This window comes from Leptodactylus fuscus, chromosome 7 (assembly GCF_031893055.1).
Source record: "Leptodactylus fuscus isolate aLepFus1 chromosome 7, aLepFus1.hap2, whole genome shotgun sequence".
Taxonomy (NCBI): Eukaryota; Metazoa; Chordata; class Amphibia; order Anura; family Leptodactylidae; genus Leptodactylus; species Leptodactylus fuscus.
In genome coordinates, this window is record NC_134271.1 from 36,146,628 (window position 1) to 36,165,412 (window position 18,785).

Genomic DNA, 18,785 nt, shown 5'->3' on the forward strand with positions numbered 1-18,785 from the left:
TATAGCTTTAATACAATTTAGCAGCTTTATGTCTTTGGTTTCTAGAACTATTTACACGATGTTTATGTTGCACTAGTCCTTTCTTACGTTAAGGCTAAAGCCTCATGTTGTGGAAACGAAGCTTTTTGTTACAGATTTTACAGCATTTTCATCTCCGCAACGTGGAGCCTCAGCCTAAAAGTAATCCTATCTCAGACATTAACATTCAATGGATATGCCAGGAACGTATTATAGATGTGGCTGCCACCTATAAGACCTCAGAGTTACAAAGCTACTGCAGCTGCATTGAATACAGCCCCAATCTTCAGCTTAGGTGCAGGTCCCAGAGGCTGGACCCACATCCGTTACATTTTTGGCATATTCTGTGGAATACACCTTCAATAAAAATGAATGTAACTTATTCGTTATGGTATAATAGTGAATTATATGAGCAATCGCTAATAAGTGGTAAGTACAACATTTTGCACATCCTAGCAATTGTATGTTAAAGGTGTAATGTAAAAATTGTGACAAGGAAAGTGGTGTGAGGCTGCGTTTACATGCTGCAATTCTATTCTAACATTTAACAATTGGATTCCTTTCATTCCTGTGTTAGAAAACTTCAGTTAACTATTAGAGATGAGCGAACAGTGTTCTATCGAACTCATGTTCGATCGGATATTAGGCTGTTCGGCATGTTCGAATCGAATCGAACACCGCGTGGTAAAGTGCGCCATTACTCGATTCCCCTCCCACCTTCCCTGGCGCCTTTTTTGCTCCAATAACAGCGCAGGGTAGGTGGGACAGGAACTACGACACCGGTGACGTTGAAAAAAGTAGGCAAAACCCATTGGCTGCCGAATACATGTGACCTCTAATTTAAAAGAACAGCGCCGCCCAGGTTCGCGTCATTCTGAGCTTGCAATTCACCGAGGACGGAGGTTTCCGTCCAGCTAGCTAGGGCTTAGATTCTGGGTAGGCAGGGACAGGCTAGGATAGGAAGGAGAAGACAACCACAACAGCTCTTGTAAGAGCTAAATTCCAGGGAGAAGCTTGTCAGTGTAACGTGGCACTGACGGGCTCAATCGCCGCAACCCAGCTTTCCCAGGATCCTGAATGGAATACACTGTCAGTGTATTCCCGTATACCCGATATATACCCCGATACCCGTTCCAACGGTGTGCCCCCCCACCTTCACCCCAGAAATACCCTGCAAGTCCCCTAGCAATAGAATTGGGGCTATATACACCCACAATTTTTACTACTGGTATACAGTGCCATTGTCTGACTGGGAATTCAAAGAATATATTGGGAATACAAATACCCTCATTTCTTGCTACTGCCATATAGTGCCAGTGTCTGACTGGGAATTCAAAGAATATATTGGGGTTACGTGCACCCACAATTTTTACTACTGGTATACAGTGCCATTGTCTGACTGGGAATTCAAAGAATATATTGGGAATACAAATACCCTCATTTCTTGCTACTGCCATATAGTGCCAGTTTCTGACTGGTAATTCAAAGAATATATTGGGGTTACGTGCATCCACAATTTTTACTACTGGTATACAGTGCCATTGTCTGACTGGGAATTCAAAGAATATATTGGGAATACAAATACCCTCATTTCTTGCTACTGCCATATAGTGCCAGTGTCTGACTGGGAATTCAAAGAATATATTGGGGTTACGTGCACCCACAATTTTTACTACTGGTATACAGTGCCATTGTCTGACTGGGAATTCAAAGAATATATTGGGAATACAAATACCCTCATTTCTTGCTACTGCCATATAGTGCCAGTGTCTGACTGGGAATTCAAAGAATATATTGGGGTTACGTGCACCCACAATTTTTACTACTGGTATACAGTGCCATTGTCTGACTGGGAATTCAAAGAATATATTGGGGTTATAAATACCCTCATTTCTTGCTACTGCCATATAGTGCCAGTTTCTGACTGGTAATTCAAAGAATATATTGGGGTTACGTGCACCCACAATTTTTACTACTGGTATACAGTGCCATTGTCTGACTGGGAATTCAAAGAGTATATTGGGAATACAAATACCCTCATTTCTTGCTACTGCCATATAGTGCCAGTTTCTGACTGGTAATTCAAAGAATATATTGGGGTTACGTGCACCCACAATTTTTACTACTGGTATACAGTGCCATTGTCTGACTGGGAATTCAAAGAATATATTGGGGTTATAAATACCCTCATTTCTTGCTACTGCCATATAGTGCCAGTTTCTGACTGGTAATTCAAAGAATATATTGGGGTTACGTGCACCCACAATTTTTACTACTGGTATACAGTGCCATTGTCTGACTGGGAATTCAAAGAGTATATTGGGAATACAAATACCCTCATTTCTTGCTACTGCCATATAGTGCCAGTTTCTGACTGGGAATTCAAAGAATATATTGGGGTTACGTGCACCCACAATTTTTACTACTGGTATACAGTGCCATTGTCTGACTGGGAATTCAAAGAATATATTGGGGTTATAAATACCCTCATTTCTTGCTACTGCCATATAGTGCCAGTTTCTGACTGGTAATTCAAAGAATATATTGGGGTTACGTGCACCCACAATTTTTACTACTGGTATACAGTGCCATTGTCTGACTGGGAATTCAAAGAGTATATTGGGAATACAAATACCCTCATTTCTTGCTACTGCCATATAGTGCCAGTTTCTGACTGGGAATTCAAAGAATATATTGGGGTTACGTGCACCCACAATTTTTACTACTGGTATACAGTGCCATTGTCTGACTGGGAATTCAAAGAATATATTGGGGTTATAAATACCCTCATTTCTTGCTACTGCCATATAGTGCCAGTTTCTGACTGGTAATTCAAAGAATATATTGGGGTTACGTGCACCCACAATTTTTACTACTGGTATACAGTGCCATTGTCTGACTGGGAATTCAAAGAGTATATTGGGAATACAAATACCCTCATTTCTTGCTACTGCCATATAGTGCCAGTTTCTGACTGGGAATTCAAAGAATATATTGGGGTTACGTGCACCCACAATTTTTACTACTGGTATACAGTGCCATTGTCTGACCGGGAATTCAAAGAATATATTGGGGTTATAAATACCCTCATTTCTTGCTACTGCCATATAGTGCCAGTTTCTGACTGGTAATTCAAAGAATATATTGGGGTTACGTGCACCCACAATTTTTACTACTGGTATACAGTGCCATTGTCTGACTGGGAATTCAAAGAGTATATTGGGAATACAAATACCCTCATTTCTTGCTACTGCCATATAGTGCCAGTTTCTGACTGGGAATTCAAAGAATATATTGGGGTTACGTGCACCCACAATTTTTACTACTGGTATACAGTGCCATTGTCTGACTGGGAATTCAAAGAATATATTGGGGTTATAAATACCCTCATTTCTTGCTACTGCCATATAGTGCCAGTTTCTGACTGGTAATTCAAAGAATATATTGGGGTTACGTGCACCCACAATTTTTACTACTGGTATACAGTGCCATTGTCTGACTGGGAATTCAAAGAGTATATTGGGAATACAAATACCCTCATTTCTTGCTACTGCCATATAGTGCCAGTTTCTGACTGGGAATTCAAAGAATATATTGGGGTTACGTGCACCCACAATTTTTACTACTGGTATACAGTGCCATTGTCTGACTGGGAATTCAAAGAATATATTGGGGTTATAAATACCCTCATTTCTTGCTACTGCCATATAGTGCCAGTTTCTGACTGGTAATTCAAAGAATATATTGGGGTTACGTGCACCCACAATTTTTACTACTGGTATACAGTGCCATTGTCTGACTGGGAATTCAAAGAGTATATTGGGAATACAAATACCCTCATTTCTTGCTACTGCCATATAGTGCCAGTTTCTGACTGGGAATTCAAAGAATATATTGGGGTTACGTGCACCCACAATTTTTACTACTGGTATACAGTGCCATTGTCTGACTGGGAATTCAAAGAATATATTGGGGTTATAAATACCCTCATTTCTTGCTACTGCCATATAGTGCCAGTTTCTGACTGGGAATTCAAAGAATATATTGGGGTTACGTGCACCCACAATTTTTACTACTGGTATACAGTGCCATTGTCTGACTGGGAATTCAAAGAATATATTGGGGTTATAAATACCCTCATTTCTTGCTACTGCCATATAGTGCCAGTTTCTGACTGGTAATTCAAAGAATATATTGGGGTTACGTGCACCCACAATTTTTACTACTGGTATACAGTGCCATTGTCTGACTGGGAATTCAAAGAGTATATTGGGAATACAAATACCCTCATTTCTTGCTACTGCCATATAGTGCCAGTTTCTGACTGGGAATTCAAAGAATATATTGGGGTTACGTGCACCCACAATTTTTACTACTGGTATACAGTGCCATTGTCTGACTGGGAATTTAAAGAGTATATTGGGAATACAAATACCCTCATTTCTTGCTACTGCCATATAGTGCCAGTGTCTGACTGGGAATTCAAAGAATATATTGGGGTTACGTGCACCCACAATTTTTACTACTGGTATACAGTGCCAATTTCTAACTAGGAATTCAAAATGCGCAAGGCTCCCGGAAAGGGACGTGGACGAGGCCGTGGGCGAGGTCGGGGGAATGGTTCTGGGGAGCAAGGTAGCAGTGAAGCCACAGGGCGTCCCGTGCCTACTCCTGTGGGGCAGCAAGCATTGCGCCACTCCACAGTGCCAGGGTTGCTTGCCACATTAACTAAACTGCAGGGTACAAACCTTAGTAGGCCCGAGAACCAGGAACAGGTCTTGCAATGGCTGTCAGAGAACGCTTACAGCACATTGTCCAGCAGCCAGTCAGACTCTGCCTCCTCTCCTCCTATTACCCAACAGTCTTGTCTTCCTTCCTCCCAAAATTCCGAAGCTTTACAGAACAATAACCCAAACTGTCCCTGCTCCCCAGAGCTGTTCTCCGCTCCTTTCATTGTCCCTCAACCTGCCTCTCCACGTCACGATTCCACGAACCTAACAGAGGAGCATCTGTGTCCAGATGCTCAAACACTAGAGTCTCCTCCATCTCCGTTCGATTTGGTGGTGGATGACCAGCAACCCACCCTCATCGACGATGATGTGACGCAGTTGCCGTCAGGGCATCCAGTTGACCGGCGCATTGTGCGGGAGGAGGAGATGAGACAGGAGTTGGAAGAGGAAGTGGTGGATGATGAGGACACTGACCCGACCTGGACAGGGGGGATGTCAAGCGGGGAAAGTAGTGTGGATGTTGAGGCAGGTGCAGCACCAAAAAGGGTAGCTAGAGGCAGAGGCAGAGGTCAGCAGCTTAGGCGAAGCCAGGCCACACCCGGAATCTCCCAAGATGTTCCAGTTCGTACCCAGCCCCGAAAAACTCCCACCTCGAGGGCACGTTTCTCGAAGGTGTGGAGTTTTTTCAAGGAATGCGCCGAGGACAGATATAGTGTTGTCTGCACAATTTGCCTCTCGAAATTGATTAGGGGCTCTGAGAAGAGCAACCTGTCCACCACTTCAATGCGCCGTCATTTGGAATCCAAGCACTGGAATCAGTGGCAGGCAGCAACGGCAGGACAAAGGCCGCCTGCCGTTCACGCCACTGCCACTGCCTCTGCCACTGCCTCTGCCTCTGCCACTGCCACTGCTGACTGTGCTGGCGATGCACTCCAGAGGACGAGCCAGGACACCACTTCATCTGCCTCCGCCACTTTGTTGACTTCTACCTCATCCTCCCCTGGTCCTGTCTTATCTCCTTCTCCTGCACCATCAAAGGCACCATCAGGCGTTTCTTTACAACAACCCACCATCTCTCAGACATTGGAGCGGCGGCAGAAATACACTGCTAACCACCCACACGCGCAAGCCTTGAACGCCAACATCGCTAAACTGCTGGCCCAGGAGATGTTGGCGTTCCGGCTTGTTGAAACTCCCGCCTTCCTGGACCTGATGGCAACTGCGGCACCTCGCTATGCCGTCCCTAGCCGTCACTACTTCTCCCGGTGTGCCGTCCCCGCCTTGCACCAGCACGTGTCACTCAACATCAGGCGGGCCCTTAGTTCCGCGCTTTGCACAAAGGTCCACTTGACCACCGACGCGTGGACAAGTGCATGCGGACAGGGACGCTACATTTCACTGACGGCACACTGGGTGAATGTAGTTGAGGCTGGGACTGCTTCCCAAACTGGCCCGGTGTACCTCGTCTCCCCGCCTAACATTCCTGGCAGGGACACGAGAAGAACACCCCCCTCCTCCTCCTCCTCTACCGCCTCCTCCTCCGCCACCGCCTCCTCCTCCGCTGTTAGATTGACCCCAGCTACGAGTTGGAAACGTTGCAGCACTGGCGTTGGTAGACGTCAGCAGGCTGTGCTGAAGCTGATCAGCTTGGGGGACAGACAGCACACTGCCTCCGAGGTGAGGGATGCCCTCCTCGATGAGACGGCAATATGGTTTGAGCCGCTGCACCTGGGCCCAGGCATGGTCGTTTGTGATAACGGCCGGAACCTGGTAGCAGCTCTGGAGCTTGCCGGACTCCAACATGTTCCATGCCTGGCCCACGTCTTCAACCTAGTGGTGCAACGTTTCCTAAAGAGCTACCCCAATGTTCCAGAGCTACTGGTGAAAGTGCGGCGCATGTGCGCCCACTTTCGCAAGTCGACAGTAGCTGCTGCTAGCTTAAAATCTCTCCAGCAACGCCTGCATGTGCCACAACACCGGCTTTTGTGCGACGTCCCCACACGCTGGAACTCAACGTTTCAGATGTTGAATAGAGTGGTTGAGCAGCAGAGACCTTTGATGGAATACCAGCTACAAAACCCTAGGGTGCCACAAAGTCAGCTGCCTCAGTTTCACATCCATGAGTGGCCATGGATGAGAGACCTTTGTGACATCCTACGGGTCTTTGAGGAGTCCACAAGGAGGGTGAGCTCTGAGGATGCGATGGTGAGCCTTACAATCCCGCTCTTGTGTGTTCTGAGAGAATCCCTGATTGACATCAGGGATAACTCAGATCACACAGAGGAGTTAGGGATAGCATCCGATCCGTCACAGCTGGAGAGTAGGTCCACACATCTGTCCGCTTCACTGCGTTTAATGGAGGAGGAGGAGGAGGAGGAGGAGGAAGAAGAGTTGTCCGATGATGTGATGGTGATACAGGAGGCTTCCGGGCAACTTCGAATCGTCCCATTGTTGCAGCGCGGATGGGTAGACATGGAGGATGAGGAGGAAATGGAGATTGAACTTTCCGGTGGGGCCAGAGGAGTCATGCCAACTAACACTGTGGCAGACATGGCTGAGTTCATGTTGGGGTGCTTTACAACCGACAAGCGTATTGTCAAAATCATGGAGGACAACCAGTACTGGATCTTTGCTATCCTTGACCCCCGGTATAAAAACAACATCTCGTCTTTTATTCCGGTAGAGGGGAGGGCCAATCGCATCAATGCTTGCCACAGGCAATTGGTGCAGAATATGATGGAGATGTTTCCAGCATGTGACGTTGGCGGCAGGGAGGGCAGTTCCTCCAGTAGGCAACCAAGTTCTCACCGGTCCACACAAACGAGGGGCACACTGTCTAAGGTCTGGGACACCTTGATGGCACCCCCTCGCCAAAGTGCCGCCACGGAGGGTCCTAGTGTCACCAGGCGTGAGAAGTATAGGCGCATGTTGCGGGAATACCTTTCCGACCACAGCCCTGTCCTCTCCGACCCCTCTGCGCCCTACACGTATTGGGTGTCGAAGTTGGACCTGTGGCTTGAACTTGCCCTATATGCCTTGGAGGTGCTGTCCTGTCCTGCCGCCAGCGTCCTATCTGAGAGGGTGTTCAGTGCAGCCGGTGGCATCATCACTGACAAGCGCACCCGTCTGTCAGCTGAGAGTGCCGACCGGCTCACTTTGATAAAAATGAACCACCACTGGATAGAGCCTTCATTTTTGTGCCCACCTGTGTAAAGCACCCCAACATGAAACTCCATGTCTGTACTCAACCTCTCCAATTCCTCCGCATCCTCATACTCATCCACCATAAGCGTTGCACAATTCTGCTAATACTAGGCTCCCTCCAACATGATTTCCCCCAACTCTGCTGGTTAGAGGCTCCCTCCACCCTGATTTCCACCAACTCTGCTGGTTAGAGGCTCCCTCCACCCTGCTTTCCCACAACTCTGCTGGTTAGAGGCTCCTTCCACCATGAATTTGCCAAAACTGGGCTGTTTAGAGGCTCCCTCCACCATGAATTGGTCCAAACTGGGCTGGTTAGAGGCTCCCTCCACCATTAATTGGTCCAAACTGGGCTGGTTAGAGGCTCCCTCCACCATGAATTTGCCCAAACTGGGCTGTTTAGAGGCTCCCTCCACCATGAATTTGCCCAAACTGGGCTGTTTAGAGGCTCCCTCCACCATGAATTGGTCCAAACTGGGTTTTTTAGAGGCTCCCTCCACCATGAATTGGTCCAAACTGGGCTGGTTAGAGGCTCCCTCCACCATGAATTGATCCAAACTGGGGTGGTTAGAGGCTCCCTCCACCATTAATTGGTCCAAACTGGGCTGGTTAGAGGCTCCCTCCACCATTAATTGGTCCAAACTGGGCTGGTTAGAGGCTCCCTCCACCATTAATTGGTCCAAACTGGGCTGGTTAGAGGCTCCCTCCACCATGAATTTGCCCAAACTGGGCTGTTTAGAGGCTCCCTCCACCATGAATTTGCCCAAACTGGGCTGGTTAGAGGCTCCCTCCACCATGAATTGGTCCAAACTGGGGTTTTTAGAGGCTCCCTCCACCATGAATTGGTCCAAACTTGGCTGTTTAGAGGCTCCCTCCACCATTAATTGGTCCAAACTGGGCTGGTTAGAGGCTCCCTCCACCATGAATTGGTCCAAACTGGGTTTTTTAGAGGCTCCCTCCACCATGAATTTGCCCAAACTGGGCTGTTTAGAGGCTCCCTCCACCATGAATTTGCCCAAACTGGGCTGGTTAGAGGCTCCCTCCACCATGAATTGGTCCAAACTTGGCTGTTTAGAGGCTCCCTCCACCATGAATTGGTCCAAACTGGGGTGGTTAGAGGCTCCCTCCACCATTAATTGGTCCAAACTGGGCTGGTTAGAGGCTCCCTCCACCATTAATTGGTCCAAACTGGGCTGGTTAGAGGCTCCCTCCACCATGAATTGGTCCAAACTGGGTTTTTTAGAGGCTCCCTCCACCATGAATTTGCCCAAACTGGGCTGTTTAGAGGCTCCCTCCACCATGAATTGGTCCAAACTGGGCTGGTTAGAGGCTCCCTCCACCATGAATTTCCCAAAACTTGGCTGTTCAGAGGCTCCCTCCACCATTAATTGGTCCAAACTGGGCTGGTTAGAGGCTCCCTCCACCATGAATTGGTCCAAACTGGGGTTTTTAGAGGCTCCCTCCACCATGAATTGGTCCAAACTTGGCTGTTTAGAGGCTCCCTCCACCATGAATTGGTCCAAACTGGGGTGGTTAGAGGCTCCCTCCACCATTAATTGGTCCAAACTGGGCTGGTTAGAGGCTCCCTCCACCATTAATTGGTCCAAACTGGGCTGGTTAGAGGCTCCCTCCACCATGAATTTGCCCAAACTGGGCTGTTTAGAGGCTCCCTCCACCATGAATTTGCCCAAACTGGGCTGGTTAGAGGCTCCCTCCACCATGAATTGGTCCAAACGGGTTTTTAGAGGCTCCCTTCACCATGAATTGGTCCAAACTTGGCTGTTTAGAGGCTCCCTCCACCATGAATTGGTCCAAACTGGGTTTTTTAGAGGCTCCCTCCACCATGAATTTGCCCAAACTGGGCTGTTTAGAGGCTCCCTCCACCATGAATTTGCCCAAACTGGGCTGGTTAGAGGCTCCCTCCACCATGAATTGGTCCAAACTGGGGTTTTTAGAGGCTCCCTCCACCATGAATTGGTCCAAACTTGGCTGTTTAGAGGCTCCCTCCACCATGAATTGGTCCAAACTGGGGTGGTTAGAGGCTCCCTCCACCATTAATTGGTCCAAACTGGGCTGGTTAGAGGCTCCCTCCACCATTAATTGGTCCAAACTGGGCTGGTTAGAGGCTCCCTCCACCATGAATTGGTCCAAACTGGGTTTTTTAGAGGCTCCCTCCACCATGAATTTGCCCAAACTGGGCTGTTTAGAGGCTCCCTCCACCATGAATTGGTCCAAACTGGGCTGGTTAGAGGCTCCCTCCACCATGAATTTCCCAAAACTTGGCTGTTTAGAGGCTCCCTCCACCATTAATTGGTCCAAACTGGGCTGGTTAGAGGCTCCCTCCACCATGAATTGGTCCAAACTGGGGTTTTTAGAGGCTCCCTCCACCATGAATTGGTCCAAACTTGGCTGTTTAGAGGCTCCCTCCACCATGAATTGGTCCAAACTGGGGTGGTTAGAGGCTCCCTCCACCATTAATTGGTCCAGACTGGGCTGGTTAGAGGCTCCCTCCACCATTAATTGGTCCAAACTGGGCTGGTTAGAGGCTCCCTCCACCATGAATTTGCCCAAACTTGGCTGTTTAGAGGCTCCCTCCACCATGAATTTGCCCAAACTGGGCTGGTTAGAGGCTCCCTCCACCATGAATTGGTCCAAACGGGTTTTTAGAGGCTCCCTTCACCATGAATTGGTCCAAACTTGGCTGTTTAGAGGCTCCCTCCACCATGAATTGGTCCAAACTGGGGTGGTTAGAGGCTCCCTCCACCATTAATTGGTCCAAACTGGGCTGGTTAGAGGCTCCCTCCACCATTAATTGGTCCAAACTGGGCTGGTTAGAGGCTCCCTCCACCATGAATTGGTCCAAACTGGGGTTTTTAGAGGCTCCCTCCACCATGAATTGGTCCAAACTTGGCTGTTTAGAGGCTCCCTCCACCATTAATTGGTCCAAACTGGGCTGGTTAGAGGCTCCCTCCACCATGAATTGGTCCAAACTGGGTTTTTTAGAGGCTCCCTCCACCATGAATTTGCCCAAACTGGGCTGTTTAGAGGCTCCCTCCACCATGAATTGGTCCAAACTGGGTTTTTTAGAGGCTCCCTCCACCATGAATTGGTCCAAACTGGGCTGGTTAGAGGCTCCCTCCACCATGAATTGGTCCAAACTGGGGTGGTTAGAGGCTCCCTCCACCATTAATTGGTCCAAACTGGGCTGGTTAGAGGCTCCCTCCACCATGAATTGGTCCAAACTGGGCTGGTTAGAGGCTCCCTCCACCATTAATTGGTCCAAACTGGGCTGGTTAGAGGCTCCCTCCACCATGAATTTGCCCAAACTGGGCTGTTTAGAGGCTCCCTCCACCATGAATTTGCCCAAACTGGGCTGGTTAGAGGCTCCCTCCACCATGAATTGGTCCAAACTGGGGTTTTTAGAGGCTCCCTCCACCATGAATTGGTCCAAACTTGGCTGTTTAGAGGCTCCCTCCACCATTAATTGGTCCAAACTGGGCTGGTTAGAGGCTCCCTCCACCATGAATTGGTCCAAACTGGGTTTTTTAGAGGCTCCATCCACCATGAATTTACCCAAACTGGGCTGTTTAGAGGCTCCCTCCACCATGAATTGGTCCAAACTGGGGTGGTTAGAGGCTCCCTCCACCATTAATTGGTCCAAACTGGGCTGGTTAGAGGCTCCCTCCACCATTAATTGGTCCAAACTGGGCTGGTTAGAGGCTCCCTCCACCATGAATTGGTCCAAACTGGGGTTTTTAGAGGCTCCCTCCACCATGAATTGGTCCAAACTTGGCTGTTTAGAGGCTCCCTCCACCATTAATTGGTCCAAACTGGGCTGGTTAGAGGCTCCCTCCACCATGAATTGGTCCAAACTGGGTTTTTTAGAGGCTCCCTCCACCATGAATTGGTCCAAACTGGGCTGTTTAGAGGCTCCCTCCACCATGAATTGGTCCAAACTGGGGTGGTTAGAGGCTCCCTCCACCATTAATTGGTCCAAACTGGGCTGGTTAGAGGCTCCCTCCACCATTAATTGGTCCAAACTGGGCTGGTTAGAGGCTCCCTCCACCATGAATTGGTCCAAACTGGGGTTTTTAGAGGCTCCCTCCACCATGAATTGGTCCAAACTTGGCTGTTTAGAGGCTCCCTCCACCATTAATTGGTCCAAACTGGGCTGGTTAGAGGCTCCCTCCACCATGAATTGGTCCAAACTGGGTTTTTTAGAGGCTCCCTCCACCATGAATTTGCCCAAACTGGGCTGTTTAGAGGCTCCCTCCACCATGAATTGGTCCAAACTGGGTTTTTTAGAGGCTCCCTCCACCATGAATTGGTCCAAACTGGGCTGGTTAGAGGCTCCCTCCACCATGAATTGGTCCAAACTGGGGTGGTTAGAGGCTCCCTCCACCATTAATTGGTCCAAACTGGGCTGGTTAGAGGCTCCCTCCACCATTAATTGGTCCAAACTGGGCTGGTTAGAGGCTCCCTCCACCATTAATTGGTCCAAACTGGGCTGGTTAGAGGCTCCCTCCACCATGAATTTGCCCAAACTGGGCTGTTTAGAGGCTCCCTCCACCATGAATTTGCCCAAACTGGGCTGGTTAGAGGCTCCCTCCACCATGAATTGGTCCAAACTGGGGTTTTTAGAGGCTCCCTCCACCATGAATTGGTCCAAACTTGGCTGTTTAGAGGCTCCCTCCACCATTAATTGGTCCAAACTGGGCTGGTTAGAGGCTCCCTCCACCATGAATTGGTCCAAACTGGGTTTTTTAGAGGCTCCCTCCACCATGAATTTGCCCAAACTGGGCTGTTTAGAGGCTCCCTCCACCATGAATTGGTCCAAACTGGGGTGGTTAGAGGCTCCCTCCACCATTAATTGGTCCAAACTGGGCTGGTTAGAGGCTCCCTCCACCATTAATTGGTCCAAACTGGGCTGGTTAGAGGCTCCCTCCACCATGAATTTGCCCAAACTGGGCTGGTTAGAGGCTCCCTCCACCATGAATTGGTCCAAACTGGGTTTTTTAGAGGCTCCCTCCACCATGAATTTGCCCAAACTGGGCTGGTTAGAGGCTCCCTCCACCATGAATTGGTCCAAACTGGGGTTTTTAGAGGCTCCCTCCACCATGAATTTGCCCAAACTGGGCTGTTTAGAGGCTCCCTCCACCATGAATTGGTCCAAACTGGGTTTTTTAGAGGCTCCCTCCACCATGAATTGGTCCAAACTGGGCTGGTTAGAGGCTCCCTCCACCATGAATTGGTCCAAACTGGGGTGGTTAGAGGCTCCCTCCACCATTAATTGGTCCAAACTGGGCTGGTTAGAGGCTCCCTCCACCATTAATTGGTCCAAACTGGGCTGGTTAGAGGCTCCCTCCACCATGAATTTGCCCAAACTGGGCTGTTTAGAGGCTCCCTCCACCATGAATTTGCCCAAACTGGGCTGGTTAGAGGCTCCCTCCACCATGAATTGGTCCAAACTGGGGTTTTTAGAGGCTCCCTCCACCATGAATTGGTCCAAACTTGGCTGTTTAGAGGCTCCCTCCACCATTAATTGGTCCAAACTGGGCTGGTTAGAGGCTCCCTCCACCATGAATTGGTCCAAACTGGGTTTTTTAGAGGCTCCCTCCACCATGAATTTGCCCAAACTGGGCTGTTTAGAGGCTCCCTCCACCATGAATTGGTCCAAACTGGGGTGGTTAGAGGCTCCCTCCACCATTAATTGGTCCAAACTGGGCTGGTTAGAGGCTCCCTCCACCATTAATTGGTCCAAACTGGGCTGGTTAGAGGCTCCCTCCACCATGAATTTGCCCAAACTGGGCTGGTTAGAGGCTCCCTCCACCATGAATTGGTCCAAACTGGGTTTTTTAGAGGCTCCCTCCACCATGAATTTGCCCAAACTGGGCTGGTTAGAGGCTCCCTCCACCATGAATTGGTCCAAACTGGGGTTTTTAGAGGCTCCCTCCACCATGAATTTGCCCAAACTCTGCTGGTTAGAGGCTCAATCCACCCTGATTTTCAAAACAAATGTTGGTGCCAACCTCAACTTACTACAAGGGCCAAATTCACTGCTGGTGACAAGCTCTCCTCACTGCAAGTGCCAAATACACATGTTTCAAGGTGTTTTCCTACTGTCAGAGAGGTGGTATTGAGTGTGTAAAGTGTGTAGTTGTTAGGCTGTGATGTTGGGGTAATAGAGGGTCTTTGGTGTGTTAGATGCCCCCAGACATGCTTCCCCTGCTGTCCCAGTGTCATTCCAGAGGTGTTGGCATCATTTCCTGGGGTGTCATAGTGGACTTGGTGACCCTCCAGACACGGATTTGGGTTTCCCCCTTAACGAGTATCTGTTCCCCATAGACTATAATGGGGTTCGAAACCCGTTCGAACACACGAACATTGAGCGGCTGTTCGAATCGAATTTCGAACCTCGAACATTTTAGTGTTCGCTCATCTCTATTAACTATCTACATGCAACATCGGGCCGGTCTACATGATCAAATAACTTAATTCACAATGGAAAGTAGTCACTAAGGCTGCCTGAGATACCTGGCCATACACCCGAAATACCTCCCAATTCCCCCATACACATACAGGAGAGAATCATGAGATCTTCACACACAGTAGATGGTCACGGTTAGGCGACATACAGTACGTCTAATCTTAAACACAGTAACTATCACTGGATGCAACTGAATTTAGTCGGATAGCTCAAAGATTAGTAGGGTTGGTGAAATTAATAAAATTGGAATCTTCTTTCATTTACTAAGATATCGGATTTGTTGAAAATGCTCATGTTTCATTTACCATTAAAAAAGTGGGTATGCACCTTGGGAGACTTTTATAAGTTTCACAATTTTCTTTTATGTGTAATGTTCTCAGATTTATCTGTATCAAACCTGATTCTCTCAAATGTAGATATGAAGTCCTGGACTGCCGCGCAATGAAAAGTCTCACTTGTTTTGTCCTAATTTCCGTACAATTACCGTACATTTCTAGACTTGTATCTGTTTTATGTTATCTCAGTAGCACAGCTATTTTCTTGCTTGCTCTATGTTTTACTCTTTTCTGACTTAAAATAACCTGCACTCCAATGACTGCTCAGTTCATATTCTTTATTTCTAATGTATAAAGAAGTTACTGAATTTACATCCATCTCAATCCAGAAGTATAATACTCGTCCAAAAAGTAACTTGTGTATGGTTAATTTTTCAAGAAATGTCCAAGTCTTACAGTGAGACATTAAAAAATATATTTAGGGGGGTTCTTAGGATGAAAATATAATTAACACAGTATAACGTGAGCAAATTTTTTTTATTTTTTTTTTTTACAAAAGTCCTATTTACGTCCTTCCAATCACATGCCAATTTGATTCAGATTCTCCATGGATCCCAGGTGGTCTTTAGTTTCTGGTGTTTCTCAAAACACTAGAAATACAGTATATGGAAATACATGCACAACCCCTCACTATTCAAAGTAGATACCCATCTGAGTAGACATCTCCTAAGTGTCAAGACATGGGGAAATAAAAACCAGCAGGTCTCTACAGCCCCCCACATGAGCAAGTGGCTATTTTTTTATAGTCTTTTGGGTACTTTTAGGCTAAGGCCTCATGTTGTGGAAATGCAGCTTTTTTGTTGCAGATTTTGCAGCATTTTTTTGAGCCAAAGCCAAGAATGGCTACAAAAGGAATAGGAAATATAGAGGAAGTTCTTATACTTTTACCCACTGCTCAATCCACTTCTGGCTTTGGCTCAAAAAACCACAGCAAAATCTGCAACAAAAAAAAAAAAAGTTGCGCAACGTGGGGCCTTAGCCTTAATCAGACCTGGGCAAAGCCCGGCCCCCGGGCCACATCCGGCCCTCTGACTGATTCAGTCCGGCCCGCACAGCTCTGTCTAGGGGGGCGTGTCTAGGGGGCGTGCCTTAGTGCCGGCCGAAGATGGAGATGTGGAGCGTGTCATAAAGTACTGAGAGATGTAAGGTGAGCTGCGGGGGGGAGAGAGAGAGTGTGTGTGTGTGTGTCTATATGTGTGTCTGTATGTGTGTGTGTCTATATGTGTGTCTGTCTATATGTGTGTGTGTCTATATGTGTGTCTGTCTATGTGTGTGTGTCTATATGTGTGTGTGTCTATATGTGTGTGTGTCTATATGTGTGTGTCTATATGTGTGTGTGTCTATATGTGTGTGTGTGTCTATATGTGTGTCTGTCTATATGTGTCTGTCTATATGTGTGTCTGTCTATATGTGTGTCTGTCTATGTGTGTGTCTGTGTGTATGTCTATATGTGTGTGTGTCTATATATGTGTCTGTCTATGTCTGTCTGTCTGTCTATGTGTCTGTCTATATATATGTGTGTGTGTGTCTATATGTGTCTATCTGTATGTGTGTGTCTCAGCAACCTAGAGGCAGAGATGGAAGGGGAATGTTATACTAGGGCAGAGATGGCAGATGGAGGGGGGACATGAAACTGGGGGAGAGATGGAGGGGGGACATGAAACTGGGGGAGAGATGGAGGGGGGACATGAAATGGGGAAAATAAAGGGGGATATGAAACTGAGGGAGAAATGGAGGAAGGGGGGACATGAAACTGGGGGTAGATGAAGAGGGCGCTTAGACTGGGGGGGGACATTAAACCATGGAGGTAGCTGGAGGGGGATCTGACTGCCTCTAGTTGCCCCCAGTTTAATGTCACCCTCCAGCTACCCTTACGGTTTAATGTCTGCTTCCCGATTTTAATGTCCCCCTCTAGTTGCCCCCAGTTTCATGTCCCGCTCCAGCTGTCAATTTATTGCCCTCCTCCAACTACCCCCACTGTTTAATGTCCCCCTCCAGCTGCTTCAGTTTCGTGTCCCCTCTAGTTTCCACCAGTTTATACTGGGGCACCAGGAGAGGGACCTAATACTGTGGGGCAGTTGGAAGGGAACATTACAATGTGGAGTCATATAATGTACGGGTGACTGTAGGAGGATTATACTTTGTGGGGGCACATGGAAATTTGATTGGGAATGGGTGGAGTCAACGTAGAAGTGGGTGGAGCTAAATTTGCCGTGACGCGGCCCTCTAGCATAGTTTCAATTTCTTATGCGGCCCCATGGGAAAATTAATTGCCCACCCCTGGCCTTAATCTAACTTTCTTTCTGGACTCACTGGCAACCAGCCTTTTCTACATCTTCTTTAACACATTTTCAGCAGTTATAACCCAAATCCTCCAGGTAACCATCTGCTCTAGTGTTACTATTTACCTATGTCTATTTCCACCCTGACTTCAGTGGCAGATGTGACACTTTGAAGATTAAAAATAAATGAATAAGGCCTCCAGCTTATTAGACTGGATTCACAAACATGGTGTTTTTGTCAGACTTGGTAATATATGTATTTTTCCAGGCATTTTCTTATATGCTTCTCTTGAAATTTGAAAACCACAAGAAAGAAAAGTTGTAAATGTTACCAATGGAAAAAACACAACCAATATAACTAAAAAATCACTATATATTAATGATTGAAATGCACAGTGTTTTTTTTTTTTTAGTATAGTTTGAGCATGCTTCAAAAACAGTGTCTGTGAATGAGGTCTAACAGAGGTGTTACCTTTCATTGTAATATAGCTTGTGATGATAATGAGATGACTGCTGGGAAAGAAATGTGAGCCTACTGTGAGGCTCAGTAGTCAGCGTGAAAACTGCAATATTTCAGGATTGTTTCTAAATGTAGATTTAGTCACATACTGTAGAAAGTTAGAAGAAATGCAACCAGAAAATGTTTAAACATATTTACAACATATATCTCGATTTAAGTAATGGTGGGAATTTATTAAGATCAGGTTTTGTATGCCAAAATTCCCCTGCTGGTGCAAGTCGCTTCTACTGGGCTCCAGAAATGAAATCTATACAAGTCAGGAGCTGGTGTAGATTAAGGGTCCATTCACACTGAGATTTTTGGCGAGGAAAAAATATGCTTCAGGAATTAGGAAATGTTTTTTTTTTCTCCAGTACAGTGTATGGACCTTGAAAAAAACGATAGCGGTTTTTCCATGAATTTTTTTGCCAATTCAACATGGATTATCCGCCTCTCATTGACTGCGTTAGATTTTGTAGGCGGAATCCACCTGAAGGAAGCTTTTTTTCTGCTAGTGGAAACAAAAAAGCTAGCGGAACCCATAGAACACTATGGGGAAGCGTTTTTTTTTTTCCATGTGGATTCTGACATGGATTCAGCACCAAAATCCTCACCAAAAAACTCCATGGGAATGGACCCTAAGGCTGAGGCCCCAAGTTGCAGAAATGCAGCTTTTTTGTTGCAGATTTTGCTGAGGTTTTTGGACCCAAAGCCAAGAGTGACTAGAATTGGAATGGGAAATGTAGAGTAAGTACTTATACTTCTCCCTTCTTCTCAATCCTCCCCTGGCTTTGGCTCAAGAAAACCTCAGCAAAATCTGCAACAAAAAAGCTGTGTTTCTGCAACGCGGGGGCTCACCTCATGTTATCTCAGTAGCATAAGGTAAAAGTAAATTTGTTCTGTCAAGGTGTCCCAATCCTGACCCACCTTAGTCTCCACCCTGTTCTACCCACTTTAGTAAAAAGTAATGAGTGGGGCATAGAAAAAAGGGAAATGGAGTATCTTTGTAACAAAAAAAAAAGGGCTCAACTGTTCCCATCTATGTCAGTTTTCCGGTGTAGATGGAATAGCAAACTCTTCCCAATATATAAGTTCCTAATTATGTATATTGCCTTTAACCCCTTCCCGTTGCTGCCAGTTTTGATTCCTAACAAAGCTCCATTTTTCAAATCTGACATGTAATTTTATGCAATATTAACTTTGGAACATTTTAACTCACTAAAGTGATCTCGA

The 18,785-nt window shown here is 46.9% G+C and overlaps 1 protein-coding gene across 13 annotated transcripts in view; it reads left to right on the forward strand.

Annotated features, from left to right (window-relative positions):
* NRXN2 (neurexin 2) overlaps nt 1–18,785 on the forward strand; it is a 631,600-nt gene that overhangs the window by 336,602 nt on the left and 276,213 nt on the right. The gene's annotated exons all lie outside the window — the stretch shown is intronic.